We start from the raw sequence: 17,592 nt of genomic DNA, 5'->3' as shown, positions 1-17,592 counted from the left end.
AGGCATGCACTAATGTATAGATGTGTATTTAGAATGAGGAAGCAGTGGGTAATGAGGGGAAGTGCTCGCAAAGTGCACTCGGACTAAGGGCACACACAATGTGGACAAGGGGCATGATATATTTAAAAAGTTGTAGTAAGAAAACATTAGGTTAAAAAGTATTTTAATAGAACCACACACACACATGTAAGCGCACACACATATGCACACACACACACGTACACACACACACACACACACACACACACAGATGCACATGCACACACACACATGCACACACCCATGAAACATGCGCACACACACAGGCACACGCACATGAGTAGGCACACGCACACATGTACACATGATCTTGTGGAAGTACAGGCAATCAATGGATTTCAGGATCAATGCACACAAAAGACACACACAGGCAGTCAGAAGAAGGAATTCAAAACTGCAATAAGAGCACATACTTACATACAGGATGTGTTTGCTTTATATTAGAAACACCAGTTCGGTATATTATGGTGTGCTAAAAATATGATGTAAAAGAAGTTAGATTTCCTTTTTAGGGAGGATGGGGATCTGCTTGCGTATATTCAGGAGCAATGTACTCTTGAAGTGTTCAAGCAGAGGTGAAAACAGTGGCGGTATTTTACCACATTTTATGCCAGGTTTTGCCTGAGAAGGTACAGAGGCACATAAGAAGCAAGTGGGAATGAAAACGAGACCATGGCCTGAGATACAGTTGACTACAGTATATCACTGTTGGCTGTTACAGGAGAAGAATAAAAAGACAGAGGCACATAAGAAGCAAGTGGAAATACAAACAAAACCGTGGCCTGAGATGCAGTTGACTACAGTATATTACTGTTGGCTGTTACAGGAGAAGAATAAAAACAAAAATAATGCTAGAGAAAATGGAGGAAGTCAAGTTAGTTCAGAAAAAATTGTCAAAATATGCCATAGAGGGGGCAGTATCGAAGAGTGGAGGATTGCGGATACAACAAGCAGTGGGTACATCGCAGCCAAATAATCAATGCCAGATGGACCAGGGAGGGAATGGATTTGTGCCACAATGCAGAAGAATAGGAAATAGAGGAAGAGGTGGGTTTTGGAATAATCAAAGCGGGTTTCAGAATATGCAGAACAAGAGTCAGAATATGCAAGGATGATTTATCCAAGGGGGACTAGTTAGAAGGGCTCCTCCTGTATATTGGACATATGAATGACAGGGCACATTGTGTGCACATGCAGGAGCCAAGGACAGGTATAAAATTTATAATTCTCAAGCGGGGGACAACTTATCCTCCAGCATATAGCTCACAAGATAGGGAAGGGTTCGCCCAGGATCAGACATTGTATCAGAAACAAGCAGAGTACAACAGTTACAGCGGCTAGACCAAGTGCAAATGAATTCACTGCAGGGGCAGTTGTAGCATGCCCCCATGCAGATTCAACGATATGTAAATACAGAACAGGCATTGACACCCAGAATATGAGGTGCCACTGTGGTAGGGGGAAATCCTCTCGCAGGAATAGGGGTATGCATGCACCCACAATAGGACAGTTCACAGGACGACTTGATGTGTCCAAAATTTTCAGTGATGCTATACCTTCAAGAGAAGCCATGGGTAAATGGGATGGTAGGAGGCAAAATCTTGTGCTTGATTGGTAAACACTGGGGCCACACTTCCATGTATATGGGAGGAAAGGCATCCAATGGTGGGAAGTAGCTGAAGATTGATGGTTCTTTGGAGCCACAAGTTGAGTTTCATTTTATTGATGAATTACCAGTGTCTATAGGATAGTGTGGTATGACTGATATTTGTTATATTTGCGAAAAGTACATGTCAATATTCTGGGAAGGGATTTAATGGCAAAACTGAACAGGATGAGTGTATTTATTGATCAAGGGATAGTGTGTTCCGCTCTTGGAATACACTATTTAATTGTGGCAAATGTAAACTGGCACTCACAGGGCAAATGGCTCTGTGAGATGTTTCAGTTGAGTTGGAGGTTTTTCGATTTATAAGGTTAACAGTCTATTAACATGGCTGTCTGGCCTAGTGGAGAAAATGGTGAGAATCTGTGTTTAAAATCACAAATACCCATGGATGAACAAGGGGGATAGACAATCCCTGAAGAATTAGATACAGCCATAGTATGAGGGGAAATGACAAGTCTCGAAGGAATGGATGATGATGAGAGCAGACAATGGACAATGGAGGGCAGTGATGGCTTTTGAAGAAAGGTCTATGTTGATTGACATAACTGATGATGACATATTTAGAGAAGAATAAACAAATGATGAAGTGGTGTTTCTTTAGGAGCATCACACACTGAAAAAGAAAAGGCAAAATCTTATAGCGTATGGTAAATGATGCAGCAGTGCCCAGTTTATTTTCAGGAAGACTCTGAGAGAATGCCAAATGTCCTTTGGACCACAGGCCCTCATGACATGTGTCTATTGAAATGAATAGGGGAACAAAATAAAAGTATACACATGTAAGGGATTATAATATGAAGCACATGAGGGTTTGCGTTGTGATTAGACTAATTAATGTAAAATAATCATAAATAGATAAGGATAAAAGCGCAAAAGTGAGAAGTTCAAAATTAAAAGATTGATGACAATTCAGGGGGTTAAATAAATAAATAAATAAGGAATGAATTAATGGATATTAAAGCAGCAAAAAGTAAAAGTTAATAGAAGAAAGGAAGAAAGAGTAACATTATGAGACAAGGGTGATAAGATATCCAGATTTGTTAAGAATGAGCACACTGGATGGTGCTGGTTGCAATTAATAAAAATGAAATATGATTAATGAGAGGCCAAAGGAGTCTGGATGGCCAAGATTGCTCTAATAAATATCAGAAAAACCTTTAGTAGAACTTTACCAAAGAACATATGAGAGTAAGTAACAACATATTGTTTGTATGTATATGATGATGTTGATTTTTGTTTTAAAGATGAAAATTATTGTTATTTTGAGTATGGGAGGAATGTCTACATGGCCTTAGCAGAGTATAGCAATTTAATGGGAAAAGAAACATTATATCAAGACAGAGGTAAGTGCTAGTGGACAAGTAAAGATAGAAGAGATAAGTACAAGTTTACACAGCAGGTGTGTGAACAAACTACTGATCATTATTAGGAGTAAGAAGACCCAGGTGAGTACAGAAAAAGGCAGTAAGGTATACAGTCTTTTAAATAAATAGCATTTTCCCAAGAGAGGTGCAGTCATGTGTGATCATAGAATAAGCATAGATAAATAAGTATGGCCATATCTAATGACAAAAACGAAGAACACTTTGGATAGAAGGTGGAGTCACCTTTTTGCAATTCTGGTAACAGAGAAGTGCCAACTAGGTATATTTGGCAACCGCACAAGGCTTTGAGGATAGGCAAAACAATGTATGCCTATATGTTAGACTCACATGCATAATAAACACAGCAAAGAAAGAAGAGACCTTGGACCCACGCCATCAGCAGGAGGACTTCAAAAGTACAGAGAACATTTTCAGCATAGCAGAAAAGATTAAAACACAGGACATGTACGGAAAGGTTGAAGGAATTAAAATGTGCACCAACGTGTCTTTTGGGACAGAAAATTAGGCCTACATTTCAGTGGAGTGAGAGTGTTATGAAATAACCTCAGTAAGCATTTTTTGACTGAAAGGAAAGGGCAAAGGTTTAACTTGAGGAAATAACTGTTCGCTCTGCCAACGTAATACATGACTGTACTTCTATTTCAGTTTTCTAAAGGAAGCAGGGACCCATACCAGTGTCTTCTTCTTCATCTACGGATTCACCAAGAAGAAAGGGGAGCGATTGAAGAAAACACATCCTTTTTAAAAAATGTTTTTATTTGTCATGTTGTTTGTCTTGTTTTTTATTACTTGTATTATAAAGAAGGAGACTGCATGACTCGCTGGTTTGAGAATGTCAACCACAGAGGAAATGTTTCCTTTAGTGCACTATGCAGTTGTGGAAAAAGAAAGAAGCCCATGAAAAATAGGGCAATGCAGAAAAAGTAAAAAAAGGAATGTATATCTTTTATGACCTCAGATCATAGCAAGTCCCGGTATCAGCCAGTATGTATGAAGTATAAAGTGACACCAACATGTGCAAAAAGATAGAAAGGAGCAGCCATCCTATTATATTAGAAATGGAGGAAATTCAGTAGAAATTAGTTTAGGAGGCAGGAGTGTTTAAAAAAAACTTGTAGGTATTTTAAGGGTTGGGTATGAGAAAGCAGTACTGACGATAAAGATACACTTATTTTTCGAAAGAAACTCTTTCCGTTTTATATTTCAGATGGACAGGAGATACCTATACACCAGGCGATTGACGACAACCAATACTGCAAGCCTGGAGAAAAGATCGAGGGACCCTGCCAGATGCCCAGTTGCAGTCACTTCCTTTTAAACAAGTGTGTCCAAAAGAGACTCTCCCATCTTTGTGTCCCCCAGAAACAATCAAATGCCCCTACCCACTGACTATCTGACTTCAAATAAGAAGATTGAAAATTCAAGTACTTTATGATGAAATGAACAATTAACTCAAAAGGACTGACCTATAAAAAAAGGCTCTAAAACCTGCTGCAAAGCAGCCCAAAGGACAAATAAAATGCACTGATCGTCAAGAAGGTCTGTGAATGCGGAATAAGCTAAAACAAGATGAATTGAGTGGAAGATGTGTCGATGGAAGAAAATGTGCATGGAGAGAGAACGGGAAATAAGGAAATGTTGTGGGGTGGGAGGAAGGAAATAGTGTACTTTAAAATTTGCACATGGACCGAATAAGTGAAGATGGGTTGGTAGGTTCCCTCAAGGAATTATTTCTCTCGATTCTCGTAGTGGCTAGAAAGTAACATGTTATGTATGTTATGTTTATATTTAATTGGTTAATGGAGTGACATCCAGATAGAAGCAAATAAAGTTGTTCTTGAGGATACATGCATAAAAGTCCAAAAAGCGCAAAACGTTGCAAGTGCAAGATCATTTGAAAAATGGAGATGCGTATATGTTTTAGATTGAAGACACTGTTGATTCTGAAGACATGTTTTTATGATAGTTCCCATGTTGAGATAAATCACCACACTGAGGGGGGTGACTGGGACAGGGATGCAGAGTTACATTGAATATGGGGGGTGGACAATGGTTATAGTGCTCCTGTATTAAACAATGGTCAAATACAGACCAGAGGGGGGTATGTAGAGGGGTACCAGACCCCCCTCAAACTGAGTACAGATAACATGACAGGTTTCAGTATTGCAGAAATTAGAATTATAGTTATTTTTGAAGATAAAGAGTGCATATAGGGTGACATATATTTTTGGGGTCAGAATGACTCAGGAAGTGAAGGGTGTCTCAAGTATTAAAAGCACGTCATGAATATGTAAAAATATAGTCTGAAAACGGGATAGAAAATGAGTTATGCTCAAAAGTAAATAATAACTCACCGTTGGTAGCCGAACATCTAGGCGGAATAGACTGAGATATTTCTAAAATGGATGCCAAAATACAAAATGGCATCTTCGGAGCAGGTGTCAAAAGTCTTTACTCATGCAAGATAATTAATATTCTTTGGCAGTATTTCACTGTAAATAAGCATGTGTGGGATGGTATATTTAGATTTTTTGGCGGAAAAAGTAGACATGATAGATAGCAATTCAGATAAGCACATGGGAAAGCTACCAATTAGATAGAACAACTGCTTACTTAGCAACAAATAAGATAAGCTCATGAAGTTTTTCACAGTCTAAGCTTCCAAATAAATTTGGCAGGGACTCAAGAAGTAGAGAAGGGCTGTTTGTTGGCAGGTATTAAAGGATGTGTAATGGTGTCCGGCTGGGCCTAAAGCAAGATTATCAGTCTATGTGTCAGTCAGTCGATGTTTGCCAAATGAGCTAATGTGGGCTTTGTGAGTGACAAATAAACCAACCAATCAAAGACAAGGAGGGTTTATATTAAAGCATTATGTCGTTGTGAAAATACCTATATAAGCAAGCTGATTGTAGGAGCACTGTGTGCTTCCAGTGTGCCTTTGTTAACCTGTATTTAAGATGGTTGTGAACTTGCATCCGTGTGTCTGTTCCTTCTTTATACAGTCTCCAGTGTCAGATTCCATAGATGTCAAAGCTGATGAAGTCTACCCTATACACATGGCAAACACTTTTTAAGGGACCCTGACGATCTTCCAGTGACAAGAACCCAGAATTATGCTGACAGAGATGGGGAGATGCCCAGGAGAAGTGACAGGGTAAATGAATCTGCAGTGTGCCCTCATTTTATAAGGGATAATCTCCCTATAGCTGTCAGCATGGCATGGCACAGTTTGACATCTGTGTATTATGGTATGTATTGAAAGGGGACAAAGGCAAAGAAGGAAAAAAGAACATGTTTTATATATATTAATGGGATTTTGGTAACATTAAAAAGTAACTGGCGTTGTTTAAAATATAACAAAGAGCGTTTAAAAGAAAACAAGCGTTTTGTGAGCCTTGTTTCCTATTTCAAGGCAGGTTTAGAAGGAGTCATTTTAAACCCCAATCAGGGTATAAATAAGCGGCACATAAACAGGTTTATGATAGGGAATAACTCAAACCCATATCGGGGTATATTTAGGGGCAGAGATAAAGTGAAGAGAGCTGAGGATTAATGTGAAAGTCGACTAGTCTGTCAGTTTTTTATGTGTCTGTTTTAAAATGAAGGTCTTGAAGAACGACAATGAGTTGTGAAAGGTTGAGACAAGTCAATAAATTATATTATTTATTTAAGGGAGCTGATTTTCACCAACCCAGAAATAGGTGGAGACCAGAGGAAAATATAGGGATTTTGAGAAAGCCATTGATGGGCGAGCTTACATTTGTTGTTTTTGAAAAAAATGTTAAGGCTGTTGGTAAATTGATAGTCACAATTTTGACAACATTTTTTCTAACTTTGCACCCTTGGGGTGGGCTGGTGATGGCAGCTAGAGGGTTACTTTTTTACATACCTACATAGTTGACATTCTTAGTGCACCAAAAGGCTTTCAATGTTAAAATTCTGTCAAACGCATCATAGAAACAAAGGTGAAAGAAAATTGCACATACATCAATTTCTGCTGATTACAAACTACGTAGTTAAAACAAGAAAAAGTCATTAAAACATTTTTTTAACACAAAAACAGACATCAGATTACTTTTCTCCAGCAAAAAGTGAAGGAAATATGATACATGACATACTTTGAAAGTGAAGCAACACAGAGAGATAAGCAATTTTGTATGCGGTGCACCGCTAACAAAAGCCAGCGCTAGCAGTGCACGATGAAGATTTATGTTCAAAATTGCCTTCAGAGTAGTTAAAAGCTCTTGTTCAAAGCTAAAAGGTAACAAGCTGATGGAGTCGGAGGGTATTTAAAATAGTTGCAGGAATTCAAAGGTACGCAGAGCTTTAAAAAAGATAGCTTTTCAAATCAAAACAGCAGTGAACTAGTTTTATATACAGAGCAGTTTGCTGTTCGTGTTGTGAGGAATGACAACATGTGGGTGTATGTATTGAACTATAAAAACAGAAAAATGAATGAAGATTCATGGAAGTGTGACTAAAATCAGTACGGTCGACACTAATATATGTATAAGTGTGCAAGGAAAATGTTTAGGGAGTAATTTGAGTCATTTTGAAAAAATTAGTTTTTTTGGTGCCAGGCTGAAAGTGGCCCAGGAATGTCCCTGACTCTTATGCAAATGTGAAATTGAACCAGAACTCAGCAAATTAATGTGTTCCTTTTGAAATTTTTATTAGATAGATATATAATGTATGTGTTCTGGAGTAGGGACGCTCAATTAGGGATTTATGTGATTGACACCTGCTGAGAAAGTGACTAATGAGTTTTGAAAAAAACTGCATTTTTTTGTTGATTTTTGACAGGAAAATTATATGTGGTTGAACTTTATTTTTGAATGTACTGTTTTTGAATGAGAGGCTACTCCCAGTTATTGTATGTGTGTGAGCTGGGGAGAGTCAATGTTTAGGATCACACAGGTCACTTCCCATTGTAAAGGGGGTTGGTTGGTAATTTTGGGGTTGGATGTTTCTCTGTTGGGCACACATTGGATCACCCCTGATTTATTGATTTTATGTTGGGCAAGTAGCCATTTTTTGTTGGTGATTGATGGGACATTTTTGAAAGAGTATAGTTCGTAAAGCATGCATGGGCCAGTTGCACAGATGAGGAAAAGAGGGGGGATGTTTTGTTAAGTGGCTCTCAGTGTGCTATAAAAAGAAAGACAGATTGCAAACAAAAACACTGGAGAGTGCTGTGGGTGACCAGAATGCTGAAAAAATTGTAATTGGGAAGAGATAGAAGGCATGGGATATGTATCACAATACAATGTAGAGTCATGGAAATGTTATACATGCACATACAAGCGTGTGCACCAAGGCCAGAGTAGATAGGAGAGGCTTTCAAGAGGTGGGACAGTGTTTACCCCACTATAAAAGTATAACCATACAATATGGGGGCATTTGGAAAAGAAAAACATATGTCCAAGATCACATAAATTGTGAAGCATGGCACTAAGAGTAAAAAATGCAATTATGAGTGCAAATTACAGTAAAAAGTATATTAATGCATTAATTAATGCAATTAAGCTACGCACCGTGAATATGTATGGGGACTAGCAAGAATAAATGAAACAAAACCACCTTTTGGGGAAAAATATTGGGAAGGCATGCACTAATGTATAGATGTGTATTTGGAATGAGGAAGCAGTGGGTAAAGAGGGGAAGTGCTCGCAAAGTGCACTCAGACTAAGGGCACACACAATGTGGACAAGGGGCATGATATATTTAAAAAGTTTAAAACACAGGACATGTACGGAAAGGTTGAAGGAATTAAAATGTGCACCAACGTGTCTTTTGGGACAGAAAATTAGGCCTACATTTCAGTGGAGTGAGAGTGTTATGAAATAACCTCAGTAAGCATTTTTTGACTGAAAGGAAAGGGCAAAGGTTTAACTTGAGGAAATAACTGTTCGCTCTGCCAACGTAATACATGACTGTACTTCTATTTCAGTTTTCTAAAGGAAGCAGGGACCCATACCAGTGTCTTCTTCTTCATCTACGGATTCACCAAGAAGAAAGGGGAGCGATTGAAGAAAACACATCCTTGTTAAAAAATGTTTTTATTTGTCATGTTGTTGGTCTTGTTTTTTATTACTTGTATTATAAAGAAGGAGACTGCATGACTCGCTGGTTTGAGAATGTCAACCACAGAGGAAATGTTTCCTTTAGTGCACTATGCAGTTGTGGAAAAAGAAAGAAGCCCATGAAAAATAGGGCAATGCAGAAAAAGTAAAAAAAGGAATGTATATCTTTTATGACCTCAGATCATAGCAAGTCCCGGTATCAGCCAGTATGTATGAAGTATAAAGTGACACCAACATGTGCAAAAAGATAGAAAGGAGCAGCCATCCTATTATATTAGAAATGGAGGAAATTCAGTAGAAATTAGTTTAGGAGGCAGGAGTGTTTAAAAAAAACTTGTAGGTATTTTAAGGGTTGGGTATGAGAAAGCAGTACTGATGATAAAGATACACTTATTTTTCGAAAGAAACTCTTTCCGTTTTATATTTCAGATGGACAGGAGATACCTATACACCAGGCGATTGACGACAACCAATACTGCAAGCCTGGAGAAAAGATCAAGGGACCCTGCCAGATGCCCAGTTGCAGTCACTTCCTTTTAAACAAGTGTGTCCAAAAGAGACTCTCCCATCTTTGTGTCCCCCAGAAACAATCAAATGCCCCTACCCACTGACTATCTGACTTCAAATAAGAAGATTGAAAATTCAAGTACTTTATGATGAAATGAACAATTAACTCAAAAGGACTGACCTATCAAAAAAGGCTCTAAAACCTGCTGCAAAGCAGCCCAAAGGACAAATAAAATGCACTGATCGTCAAGAAGGTCTGTGAATGCGGAATAAGCTAAAACAAGATGAATTGAGTGGAAGATGTGTCGATGGAAGAAAATGTGCATGGAGAGAGAACGGGAAATAAGGAAATGTTGTGGGGTGGGAGGAAGGAAATAGTGTACTTTAAAATTTGCACATGGACCGAATAAGTGAAGATGGGTTGGTAGGTTCCCTCAAGGAATTATTTCTCTCGATTCTCGTAGTGGCTAGAAAGTAACATGTTATGTATGTTATGTTTATATTTAATTGGTTAATGGAGTGACATCCAGATAGAAGCAAATAAAGTTGTTCTTGAGGATACATGCATAAAAGTCCAAAAAGCGCAAAACGTTGCAAGTGCAAGATCATTTGAAAAATGGAGATGCGTATATGTTTTAGATTGAAGACACTGTTGATTCTGAAGACATGTTTTTATGATAGTTCCCATGTTGAGATAAATCACCACACTGAGGGGGGTGACTGGGACAGGGATGCAGAGTTACATTGAATATGGGGGGGTGGACAATGGTTATAGTGCTCCTGTATTAAACAATGGTCAAATACAGACCAGAGGGGGGTATGTAGAGGGGTACCAGACCCCCCTCAAACTGAGTACAGATAACATGACAGGCTAATCTATGGTTCCAGTATTGCAGAAATTAGAATTATAGTTATTTTTGAAGATAAAGAGTGCATATAGGGTGACATATATTTTTGGGGTCAGAATGACTCAGGAAGTGAAGGGTGTCTCAAGTATTAAAAGCACGTCATGAATATGTAAAAATATAGTCTGAAAACAGGATAGAAAATGAGTTATGCTCAAAAGTAAATAATAACTCACCGTTGGTAGCCGAACATCTAGGCGGAATAGACTGAGATATTTCTAAAATGGATGCCAAAATACAAAATGGCATCTTCGGAGCAGGTGTCAAAAGTCTTTACTCATGCAAGATAATTAATATTCTTTGGCAGTATTTCACTGTAAATAAGCATGTGTGGGATGGTATATTTAGATTTTTTGGCGGAAAAAGTAGACATGATAGATAGCAATTCAGATAAGCACATGGGAAAGCTACCAATTAGATAGAACAACTGCTTACTTAGCAACAAATAAGATAAGCTCATGAAGTTTTTCACAGTCTAAGCTTCCAAATAAATTTGGCAGGGACTCAAGAAGTAGAGAAGGGCTGTTTGTTGGCAGGTATTAAAGGATGTGTAATGGTGTCCGGCTGGGCCTAAAGCAAGATTATCAGTCTATGTGTCAGTCAGTCGATGTTTGCCAAATGAGCTAATGTGGGCTTTGTGAGTGACAAATAAACCAACCAATCAAAGACAAGGAGGGTTTATATTAAAGCATTATGTCGTTGTGAAAATACCTATATAAGCAAGCTGATTGTAGGAGCACTGTGTGCTTCCAGTGTGCCTTTGTTAACCTGTATTTAAGATGGTTGTGAACTTGCATCCGTGTGTCTGTTCCTTCTTTATACAGTCTCCAGTGTCAGATTCCATAGATGTCAAAGCTGATGAAGTCTACCCTATACACATGGCAAACACTTTTTAAGGGACCCTGACGATCTTCCAGTGACAAGAACCCAGAATTATGCTGACAGAGATGGGGAGATGCCCAGGAGAAGTGACAGGGTAAATGAATCTGCAGTGTGCCCTCATTTTGTAAGGGAAAATCTCCCTATAGCTGTCAGCATGGCATGGCACAGTTTGACATCTGTGTATTATGGTATGTATTGAAAGGGGACAAAGGCAAAGAAGGAAAAAAGAACATGTTTTATATATATTAATGGGATTTTGGTAACATTAAAAAGTAACTGGCGTTGTTTAAAATATAACAAAGAGCGTTTAAAAGAAAACAAGCGTTTTGTGAGCCTTGTTTCCTATTTCAAGGCAGGTTTAGAAGGAGTCATTTTAAACCCCAATCAGGGTATAAATAAGCGGCACATAAACAGGTTTATGATAGGGAATAACTCAAACCCATATCGGGGTATATTTAGGGGCAGAGATAAAGTGAAGAGAGCTGAGGATTAATGTGAAAGTCGACTAGTCTGTCAGTTTTTTATGTGTCTGTTTTAAAATGAAGGTCTTGAAGAACGACAATGAGTTGTGAAAGGTTGAGACAAGTCAATAAATTATATTATTTATTTAAGGGAGCTGATTTTCACCAACCCAGAAATAGGTAGAGACCAGAGGAAAATATAGGGATTTTGAGAAAGCCATTGATGGGCGAGCTTACATTTGTTGTTTTTGAAAAAAATGTTAAGGCTGTTGGTAAATTGATAGTCACAATTTTGACAACATTTTTTCTAACTTTGCACCCTTGGGGTGGGCTGGTGATGGCAGCTAGAGGGTTACTTTTTTACATACCTACATAGTTGACATTCTTAGTGCACCAAAAGGCTTTCAATGTTAAAATTCTGTCAAACGCATCATAGAAACAAAGGTGAAAGAAAATTGCACATAAATCAATTTCTGCTGATTACAAACTACGTAGTTAAAACAAGAAAAAGTCATTAAAACATTTTTTTAACACAAAAACAGACATCAGATTACTTTTCTCCAGCAAAAAGTGAAGGAAATATGATACATGACATACTTTGAAAGTGAAGCAACACAGAGAGATAAGCAATTTTGTATGCGGTGCACCGCTAACAAAAGCCAGCGCTAGCAGTGCACAATGAAGATTTATGTTCAAAATTGCCCTCAGAGTAGTTAAAAGCTCTTGTTCAAAGCTAAAAGATAACAAGCTGATGGAGTCGGAGGGTATTTAAAATAGTTGCAGGAATTCAAAGCTACGCAGAGCTTTAAAAAAGATAGCTTTTCAAATCAAAACAGCAGTGAACTAGTTTTATATACAGAGCAGTTTGCTGTTCGTGTTGTGAGGAATGACAACATGTGGGTGTATGTATTGAACTATAAAAACAGAAAAATGAATGAAGATTCATGGAAGTGTGACTAAAATCAGTACGGTCGACACTAATATATGTATAAGTGTGCAAGGAAAATGTTTAGGGAGTAATTTGAGTCATTTTGAAAAAATTAGTTTTTTTGGTGCCAGGCTGAAAGTGGCCCAGGAATGTCCCTGACTCTTATGCAAATGTGAAATTGAACCAGAACTCAGCAAATTAATGTGTTCCTTTTGAAATTTTTATTAGATAGATATATAATGTATGTGTTCTGGAGTAGGGACGCTCAATTAGGGATTTATGTGATTGACACCTGCTGAGAAAGTGACTAATGAGTTTTGAAAAAACTGCATTTTTTTGTTGATTTTTGACAGGAAAATTATATGTGGTTGAACTTTATTTTTGAATGTACTGTTTTTGAATGAGAGGCTACTCCCAGTTATTTTATGTGTGTGAGCTGGGGAGAGTCAATGTTTAGGATCACACAGGTCACTTCCCATTGTAAAGGGGGTTGGTTGGTAATTTTGGGGTTGGATGTTTCTCTGTTGGGCACACATTGGATCACCCCTGATTTATTGATTTTATGTTGGGCAAGTAGCAATTTTTTGTTGGTGATTGATGGGACATTTTTGAAAGAGTATAGTTCGTAAAGCATGCATGGGCCAGTTGCACAGATGAGGAAAAGAGGGGGCATGTTTTGTTAAGTGGCTCTCAGTGTGCTATAAAAAGAAAGACAGATTGCAAACAAAAACACTGGAGTTTGCTGTGGGTGACCAGAATGCTGAAAAAATTGTAATTGGGAAGAGATAGAAGGCATGGGATATGTATCACAATACAATGTAGAGTCATGGAAATGTTATACATACACATACAAGCATGTGCACCAAGGCCAGAGTAGATAGGAGAGGCTTTCAAGAGGTGGGACAGTGTTTACCCCACTATAAAAGTATAACCATACAATATGGGGGCATTTGGAAAAGAAAAACATATGTCCAAGATCACACAAATTGTGAAGCATGGCACTAAGAGTAAAAAATGCAATTATGAGTGCAAATTACAGTAAAAAGTATATTAATGCATTAATTAATGCAATTAAGCTACGCACAGTGAATATGTATGGGGACTAGCAAGAATAAATGAAACAAAACCACCTTTTGGGGAAAAATATTGGGAAGGCATGCACTAATGTATAGATGTGTATTTGGAATAAGGAAGCAGTGGGTAATGAGGGGAAGTGCTCGCAAAGTGCACTCAGACTAAGGGCACACACAATGTGGACAAGGGGCATGATATATTTAAAAAGTTGTAGTAAGAAAACATTAGGTTAAAAAGTATTTTAATAGAACCACACACACACATGTAAGCGCACACACATATGCACACACACACGTACACACACACAAACACACACACACACAGATGCACATGCACACACACACATGCACACACCCATGAAACATGCGCACACACACAGGCACACGCACATGAGTAGGCACACGCACACATGTACACATGATCTTGTGGAAGTACAGGCAATCAATGGATTTCAGGATCAATGCACACAAAAGACACACACAGGCAGTCAGAAGAAGGAATTCAAAACTGCAATAAGAGCACATACTTACATACAGGATGTGTTTGCTTTATATTAGAAACACCAGTTAGGTATATTATGGTGTGCTAAAAATATGATGTAAAAGAAGTTAGATTTCCTTTTTAGGGAGGATGGGGATCTGCTTGCGTATATTCAGGAGCAATGTACTCTTGAAGTGTTCAAGCAGAGGTGAAAACAGTGGCGGTATTTTACCACATTTTATGCCAGGTTTTGCCTGAGAAGGTACAGAGGCACATAAGAAGCAAGTGGGAATGAAAACGAGACCATGGCCTGAGATACAGTTGACTACAGTATATCACTGTTGGCTGTTACAGGAGAAGAATAAAAAGACAGAGGCACATAAGAAGCAAGTGGAAATACAAACAAAACCGTGGCCTGAGATACAGTTGACTACAGTATATTACTGTTGGCTGTTACAGGAGAAGAATAAAAACAAAAATGATGCTAGAAAAAATGGAGGAAGTCAAGTTAGTTCAGAAAAAATTGTCAAAATATGCCATAGAGGGGGCAGTATCGAAGAGTGGAGGATTGCGGATACAACAAGCAGTGGGTACATCGCAGCCAAATAATCAATGCCAGATGGACCAGGGAGGGAATGGATTTGTGCCACAATGCAGAAGAATAGGAAATAGAGGAAGAGGTGGGTTTCGGAATAATCAAAGCCGGTTTCAAAATATGCAGAACAAGAGTCAGAATATGCAAGGATGATTTATCCAAGGGGGACTAGTTAGAAGGGCTCCTCCTGTATATTGGACATATGAATGACAGGGCACATTGTGTGCACATGCAGGAGCCAAGGACAGGTATAAAATGTATAATTCTCAAGCGGGGGACAACTTATCCTCCAGCATATAGCTCACAAGATAGGGAAGGGTTCGCCCAGGATCAGACATTGTATCAGAAACAAGCAGAGTACAACAGGTACAGCGGCTAGACCAAGTGCAAATGAATTCACTGCAGGGGCAGTTGTAGCATGCCCCCATGCAGATTCAACGATATGTAAATACAGAACAGGCATTGACACCCAGAATATGAGGTGCCACTGTGGTAGGGGGAAATCCTCTCGCAGGAATAGGGGTATGCATGCACCCACAATAGGACAGTTCACAGGACGACTTGATGTGTCCAAAATTTTCAGTGATGCTATACCTTCAAGAGAAGCCATGGGTAAATGGGATGGTAGGAGGCAAAATCTTGTGCTTGATTGGTAAACACTGAGGCCACACTTCCATGTATATGGGAGGAAAGGCATCCAATGGTGGGAAGTAGCTGAAGATTGATGGTTCTTTGGAGCCACAAGTTGAGTTTCATTTTATTGATGAATTACCAGTGTCTATAGGATAGTGTGGTATGACTGATATTTGTTATATTTGCGAAAAGTACATGTCAACATTCTGGGAAGGGATTTAATGGCAAAACTGAACAGGATGAGTGTATTTATTGATCAAGGGATAGTGTGTTCCGCTCTTGGAATACACTATTTAATTGTGGCAAATGTAAACTGGCACTCACAGGGCAAATGGCTCTGTGAGATGTTTCAGTTGAGTTGGAGGTTTTTCGATTTATAAGGTTAACAGTCTATTAACATGGCTGTCTGGCCTAGTGGAGAAAATGGTGAGAATCTGTGTTTAAAATCACAAATACCCATGGATGAACAGGGGGGATAGACAATCCCTGAAGAATTAGATACAGCCATAGTATGAGGGGAAATGACAAGTCTCGAAGGAATGGATGATGATGAGAGCAGACAATGGACAATGGAGGGCAGTGATGGCTTTTGAAGAAAGGTCTATGTTGATTGACATAACTGATGATGACATATTTAGAGAAGAATAAACAAATGATGAAGTGGTGTTTCTTTAGGAGCATCACACACTGAAAAAGAAAAGGCAAAATCTTATAGCGTATGGTAAATGATGCAGCAGTGCCCAGTTTATTTTCAGGAAGACTCTGAGAGAATGCCAAATGTCCTTTGGACCACAGGCCCTCATGACATGTGTCTATTGAAATGAATAGGGGAACAAAATAAAAGTATACACATGTAAGGGATTATAATATGAAGCACATGAGGGTTTGCGTTGTGATTAGACTAATTAATGTAAAATAATCATAAATAGATAAGGATAAAAGCGCAAAAGTGAGAAGTTCAAAATTAAAAGATTGATGAAAATTCAGGGGGTTAAATAAATAAATAAATAAGGAATGAATTAATGGATATTAAAGCAGCAAAAAGTAAAAGTTAATAGAAGAAAGGAAGAAAGAGTAACATTATGAGACAAGGGTGATAAGATATCCAGATTTGTTAAGAATGAGCACACTGGATGGTGCTGGTTGCAATTAATAAAAATGAAATATGATTAATGAGAGGCCAAAGGAGTCTGGATGGCCAAGATTGCTCTAATAAATATCAGAAAAACCTTTAGTAGAACTTTACCAAAGAACATATGAGAGTAAGTAACAACATATTGTTTGTATGTATATGATGATGTTGATTTTTGTTTTAAAGATGAAAATTATTGTTATTTTGAGTATGGGAGGAATGTCTACATGGCCTTAGCAGAGTATAGCAATTTAATGGGAAAAGAAACATTATATCAAGACAGAGGTAAGTGCTAGTGGACAAGTAAAGATAGAAGAGATAAGTACAAGTTTACACAGCAGGTGTGTGAACAAACTCCTGATCATTATTAGGAGTAAGAAGACCCAGGTGAGTACAGAAAAAGGCAGTAAGGTATACAGTCTTTTAAATAGATAGCATTTTCCCAAGAGAGGTGCAGTCATGTGTGATCATAGAATAAGCATAGATAAATAAGTATGGCCATATCTAATGACAAAAACGAAGAACACTTTGGATAGAAGGTGGAGTCACCTTTTTGCAATTCTGGTAACAGAGAAGTGCCAACTAGGTATATTTGGCAACCGCACAAGGCTTTGAGGATAGGCAAAACAATGTATGCCTATATGTTAGACTCACATGCATAATAAACACAGCAAAGAAAGAAGAGACCTTGGACCCACGCCATCAGCAGGAGGACTTCAAAAGTACAGAGAACATTTTCAGCATAGCAGAAAAGATTAAAACACAGGACATGTACGGAAAGGTTGAAGGAATTAAAATGTGCACCAACGTGTCTTTTGG

This window comes from Ambystoma mexicanum, chromosome 2p (genome assembly GCF_040938575.1).
Source record: "Ambystoma mexicanum isolate Mex_15411 chromosome 2p, UKY_AmexF1_1, whole genome shotgun sequence".
NCBI lineage: Eukaryota > Metazoa > Chordata > Amphibia > Caudata > Ambystomatidae > Ambystoma > Ambystoma mexicanum.
The sequence above is the reverse complement of the archived record's forward strand: the minus strand, read 5'-3'. Positions refer to the sequence as shown.